The sequence below is a fragment of the Salvelinus namaycush genome, chromosome 8 (assembly GCF_016432855.1).
Source record: "Salvelinus namaycush isolate Seneca chromosome 8, SaNama_1.0, whole genome shotgun sequence".
NCBI classification, from domain to species: domain Eukaryota; kingdom Metazoa; phylum Chordata; class Actinopteri; order Salmoniformes; family Salmonidae; genus Salvelinus; species Salvelinus namaycush.
The window spans coordinates 45,410,395-45,417,051 of NC_052314.1; positions in this window are offsets into that span (position 1 = coordinate 45,410,395).

Consider the following 6,657-nt stretch of genomic DNA (forward strand, 5'->3'; position numbering starts at 1 on the left):
GCCCCATAGTTGCACAGGTATCGGTTTTGTTGCTAAACAACCAACCAGTCTATACAACCAAACAAGTTACTCTTATCAAATACATGTATATATTCTTCACATATTTAGCTTTTTAGGAGAAATGGAAAACAATGAAAAAGCTAAGGGGCGATAATCTGTATTAAAGTTTAGGGCTAACTTCCATTTTGCAAAAAGGGTTTAGAGATACATAGAGACTTTGACACGGACAGGGCCTGTTCCTGGCTGATGAAGGTGTCCAGGAGCTTGGCGAAGGACGGATATGATAGACGGGGGGGGGGGCACACCATACGAGGGTATGTAGTTCGTAACGGTGTAGGTAGTTCGTAACGGTGTAGGTAGTTAGTTAGTAAATGCAGTGTCAGGTGATCTAGATCTAGTTCTACACCAGAAGCCTCACCTTGTAGTTGATGGCTTCCCCTTCCATAGACAGTACCTGGACGAGCTAGCGTAGCATTTCTTCTTTCTGAGGACAGGAGAGATGGATAGATGGGTAAAAATAAAAGAATAGCCATACAGAAGCATAGCATGTGTGTGTGTTTCCACTCACCAGGGGGAGGACTGACCGGGGTGGTAGCAGGGGTCGTGGCTGGACCTTTGGGGTCTCTTCATACTGTGGGACCACTGAGCAATCCTGTCCAGAGTCTCAGCCACCTCCTCATAGAACTCAGGAGGGTGTGCTACAGAGAGGGATGGGAGGAGAGAATAGTATGAGTGTAGAAAATGGGCCTCCAACTCTGGTCCTGGGGAGCTACTGGATGTTACAGGCTTTAATTACAGCTTTTGTTCCAACACTCCTGTTTGAAATGATCAACTAAACATTCAACTTTGAATCAGGTGTGTTGCAGTGTTAATTTCATCAACAATAACTATGACGAAAAATGGTCATCAAGAACCTGTTGTTCCTGACAAAAACAAAATTACGATTACGAGACACCCTGAAAAAACTATAACTATTACCAGTTGCTTTTCATTTTAGTTGAAAAAATATAACGAGACGATAAGTCCACGTGGGACTAATAGACATTCATTTTGACATGAAGTTCATTTTCATCTGTTTCGGCAGCGGTTCAAACTCATAAAAGACACACCCTGGTCCACCTACCCTTGCCTTATGCCCTTGGGGAATTCCCGTCATCATCTTGGCGGGCGGTCCAAATGATTAGCCAAGCAAGGGAAGTTTGCAACGTAAGCCCGTCAGCCCTCGTTCAGTCGAGTTTGCGAGTGTACAATTATGTTCACTCCGGGGCCTGAAACTCCTCATAATGGAGAAGTCAACATACAAGTGTATGTAAAAACGAATGTAAAAAGGATAGAAATTGTGCTACTAATGCACAAACACGTCTCGTAAAAGTAATGTTTTTGTTTGGTTAGCTTTTGGAAATTGTAGAAATAAAACATCTTCCTTCTTCAGAAGTTCCATCTAGGCAGGCTAACGTCAATTAGCTAATTAATTTGCTAGCTATCATACAGTAGGCGTATATTAATAATGATATAGTTAATATAATTAGACATGCAATCATAATTGACTATAGCGCATATAAAGCACCCACAAGCTACCGGTGGCTGAAAACACAATCATTGCGGGATGAAAGTGTCACGCCCTGACCTTAGAGAGCTTTTTATGTCTCTATTTTGGTTTGGTCAGGGTGTGATTTGGGTGGGCATTCTATGTTCGTTGTTCTATGTTTTGTATTTCTTTGTTTTGGCCGGGTATGGTTCTCAATCAGGGACAGCTGTCTATCGTTGTCTCTGATTGGGAACCATACTTAGGTAGCCTTTTTCCACCTGTGTTTTGTGGGTAGTTATTTTCTGTTTAGTGTTTTCTGCACCTGACAGGACTGTTTCGTTATTCACTTTGTTATTTTTGTTTCAGTGTTCAGTTAAATAAAAGTCATGAACACTTACCACGCTGCGCTTTGGTCCGATTCTTCCTCATCAGACGACGACACCCGTTACAGAAAGAACAGTGTTGCCAACTCCTCAGTAAGGAAAGTAGCTACTGGCTGTCCTAAAAGTCGCTAGAAGTCGCTAAATTACGTCATTACCTAATTTGCATATTTGGCCATGTGCATGTAATTGTGATGGACGCTGTAGGAGAGAGGAATAACGTCGTGGGAGAGACAAAAAGTGAGTAAAAAACACCCTAAATATGTTTAGAACTACAAATGAACTTTCTTCAGTCGATTCTTGTTTTCTTTATGTCACAATTTCAACCCTCCTGCTTTATCCGGGCTTGGGACTGGAAAAAGTGACCCAAAAGAGACACTCTGGCGGAGTTACTTAGTTTTTAGTTTAGTTTTCTTAATTTGGTTTGGTTTTTAACCTTATGGTCCACTTAGGACCCTACAACAAGTCACAGTAAAACATTAACATTTTTAACGTAACATTTTTTACATTTTGTTGTATACAATCTACAGTACATTAACAATCTAAATGGACCAAAAAGAGACAATAGAAAAAACTGTCAATGGCAATGTGAGAAAATTATGGTAACTAGTCTGGCCCTAATTCCTAATTCAATTTATTTTTATTTTTATGTAAGCCAGGGCGGGATCAGCCAGCGGTGGCTTCCCGCATGCGCGATTCATTTGCAGCCTGGACTCGGAGGAGTGAAAATCTGCTATGACTGCAGCTGGGACGGACTGCTGTGAGAGGACTGGGCCGCCTGTGAGTGCTTTGGGACGGGGGTGTGGCCCACGGCAGCCCACGGCAGCTGCGCGTTGAGAAGAGTAAGAACGATACGTGCTTTCACGTCAGAGTCTCCAAAAGTCTCCAATAACACCAGAAAAAGTCGCTAGATTTGTCCCTAGTCGCTTTTTTGAAAATGTGTCGCTAGAGGGGTCTGAATACTCGCTAAATATAGCAACCGAGTCGCTAAGTTGGCAACACTGTGAAAGAGTGACGAATTTCTGGGCAAGGGCGGTCTATTTAAATATCATTCCATCCTCCCTTGCCCCTTTTTTAAATTATATATATATTTATTTTTTTAACAAATCAATACAGGAAGTACATGTGGGAACACACATATATATATAAATAATATACAAAGGACAATTGGGCTTTGGGGTACAATATCACATTACACAAGGACCTTAAGGGACATACATAAATGTATTATTCAAACAGCTTTTTTGTTAGTAGAATATTTAATTGTCTTAAAATACAGTTCAATTTATTTTTGTAAGGTAAGAAAATGTGGTGTTTTGTTTGTAAATTTACATTTGTGAATATGAAATTTGGCCAAAAGAATAATGAAATTAATTACATAAAATTGTTTCAGCTTATTTCTATCGTAGGTAAAGAATCCAAGCAGTACATCTCTCCACAATTGTGTAAATAAACTTCAGAAATGTGTTCAATTATAAATCTACTGATGTCTTGCCAGTTTTCTTACATGAATACAATGCCAAAAACATGCAACACCGTTTCTGGGTGGTCATTACAAAAGGTACAATTTTAGTTGATGTTTTACGTAAACTTCTTCATATAGTGGTTGGCAGGATAATATTTATGAATAATTTTAAAGGAAACTTCCTTAACTCCTGCGCCCCTTGCCCTGCAAGTGTATACTCGTTAGACGTCATGATAGGTCATCAGAAGTGTCCACTTAATGTGAGGGCTGAGGGGATAGGGTGTGTCTTTTAAGTGTTGTGAATGCAAGCCTTTGTCCAATCATAAGCATGCATACCTGTGTAGAATACATAATGCAATCCTCTCATTGGCCGATAACATCTTTCTGTTGCGCGAGTTGATTGAGTTGATCTGGCTCTCGCACACACACAGCTCTAGGTCACTTCAATCACTTGTCTGTCTTTCTTTTGAACTGATGCACAGCCAGGACACTTCAATTGTAACAAACTAATAATGTATTTGATTATCTTTGCTTTCATATAAGCCATTTTGCTCTGATCACATCCGAAGTTTTATTTTGCCATAAGCGCTGTTTTCATGTAGAGCTCTCGCGGTTGGCAAAGCGAGTTGCGGTTGCTTTTTCCGATTGGAAAAAGGAATGCTTTTTGCTGAATATTATGAGCATTGGAAAAAGGAATGCTTTTTGCTGAATATTATGAGCACAGTAATACTTCTGTCATTGTTGTAAAGCTCATATTCTCCCCTTTTCAAGGAAGTCACTTATTTACCCCCCTCGACGGTTATGATGGGGAGAAAATCAGAGCTAAATTGTTAACCTGTAGGCTTTATATCCTATAGCAGCCTATGGTTAATGTATGTATGGCTGGCATTGGTTACAATGTTGCCAGCTAAGGTATGCGAGGTGATTGATAGTAGGCCTAGTTGGACAAGGCTATCTGAATGTGCACATGATGCACATAAGAGGTAAATATGAATTATTTAAAGAAAAAAATATTTACCTAAATGACTAAAACTAAACAACAATTGTCCAGTTTTTGTTTACTGATAATAACTCAAACTAACAAAGGATGAAATTACAAAAATGTGACTGAGACTAAAATATATTTTAAGACTACATTTAAAATAGCTGCCAAAATGAACACTGGTGTGTTGAGCGTCATCATACACCGTGGGTTAGGGTTACATCTGAACTTACACCCTATTCCCCAATACTTTAGACACGTGGAATAGGATGTCATTTCAGAGTCAATAAATCAAATATAGCTACAAGCAGCAATGCCAGGGTTCAGCTATGGACCCACTGTGCCACCATCAGGAAAACGTTGACACATTGCCCTGGGAAGAGTTACTTCTGTACTGTTTACATGCCAAGTATCTGAACTCAAAATCAAACTGATCATACAATATAATATGCTTTTGATGTGTTTTGGACTATTTTCAATTATGTTTAATACTTTTTCTTCTACAGAACCGCTGGACCGATCGGCACCAAATTGGGTATATAGCGTCTATAGATCTTCAAACACAATATTTTCCAAGACTCTTGCTCAAACAATATGACTGTTATGAGCCAATGAACTTGATTGAATTATTTCTATGCGGCCAAACTGAACCATACTATACAGGTTAGCTAGACTCATATCCCTGAGTCATCCCTCTGTCAAACAGATCAAGAGATAAACATGTGCCTGTTACGGCGTCACCGTGTGGTTTATCTGAATGTGCTTAAATACAGTGCATTTGGAAAGTATTCAGACCCCTTCACTTTTCCCACATTTTGTTACGTTACAGCCTTATTCTAAAATGGATTAAATACATGTTTTCCCTCACCTACACACAACGCCCCATAATGACAAAGCGAAAACGGGTTTAGATTTTTTTGCCCAAAAATTAATAAATACTACTTAAATACCTTCATTTACATAAGTATTCAGACCCTTTGCTATGAGACTCGAAATTGAGCTCAGGTGCATCCTGTCTCCATTGATCATCCTTGAGATGTTTCTACAACTTGATTGGTGTCCACCTATAGTAAATTCAATTGATTGGACATGATTTGGAAAAGCACACACCTGTCTATCATTCTTAACTGGAAGAAGTTTGGAACCACCAAGACTCTTCCTAGAGCTGGCCGCCCAGTCAAACTGAGCAAATCGGGGAGAAGGGCCTTAGTCAGGGAGGTGACCAAGAATCCTATGGTCACTGAGAGAGCTCCAGAGTTCCTCTGTGGAGATAGGAGAACCTTCCAGAAGGACAACGATCATTGCAGCACTCCACCAATCAGGTCTTTATGGTAGAGTGGCCAGATGGAAGCCACTCCTCAGTAAAAAGCACATGACAGCCCGCTTGGAGTTAGCCAAAAGGCACCTAAAGGACTCTCAGACCATGAGAGACAAGTGTCCCTGGTCTGATGAAACCAAGACTGAACTCTTTGGCCTGAATGCCAAGCGTCACGTCTGGAGTAAAACTGGCTCCACCCCTACGGTGAAGCATGGAAGTGGCAGCATCATGCTGTGGGGATGTTTTTCAGCGGCAGGGACTGGTAGACTAGTCAGGATTGAGGGAATGATAAAGAGCAAAGTAAAGAGAGATCCTTGATGAAAACTTGCTCCAGAGCGCTCAGGACCTCAGACTGGGGCGACGGTTCACCTTCGAACAGGACAACAACCCAAAGCACACAGCCAAGACAATGCAGGAGTGGCTTCGAGACAAGTCTCTGAATGTCCTTGAGTGGCCCAGCTAGAGCCCAGACTTGAATCCAATCAAACATCTCTGGAGAGATCAGAAAATAGCTGTGCAGCGACACTCACCATCCAACCTGACAGAGGCTTGAGAGGATCTGCAGAGAGGAATAGGAGAAACTCCCCAAAGCTTGTAGCGTCATACCCAAGAAGACTTGAGCCTGTAATCGTTGCCAAAGGTGCTTCAACAAAGTACTGAGTAAAGGGTCTGAATACTTAAATTGTTTTAATACATTAGAAAAAAATAAAAAAACAGTTTTTGGTTTGTCATTATTGGTGTAGATTGATGAGGGAAAAACATTATTTAATTAATTTTAGAATAAGGCTGCAAATTATCAAAATGTGAAAAAGGGGAAGGGGTCTGAATACTTTCCAAATGCACTGTATGGATGCATATCTTCAAACTCATATTTTCCAAGACTCTAGCTGAAACAATATGGCCGCTATGAGCCAATGAGCTTGCATACATTTTCTCCCCCATCCAACAGTGCCATAATGTGTCCAAACTCAACCATACTTTAAA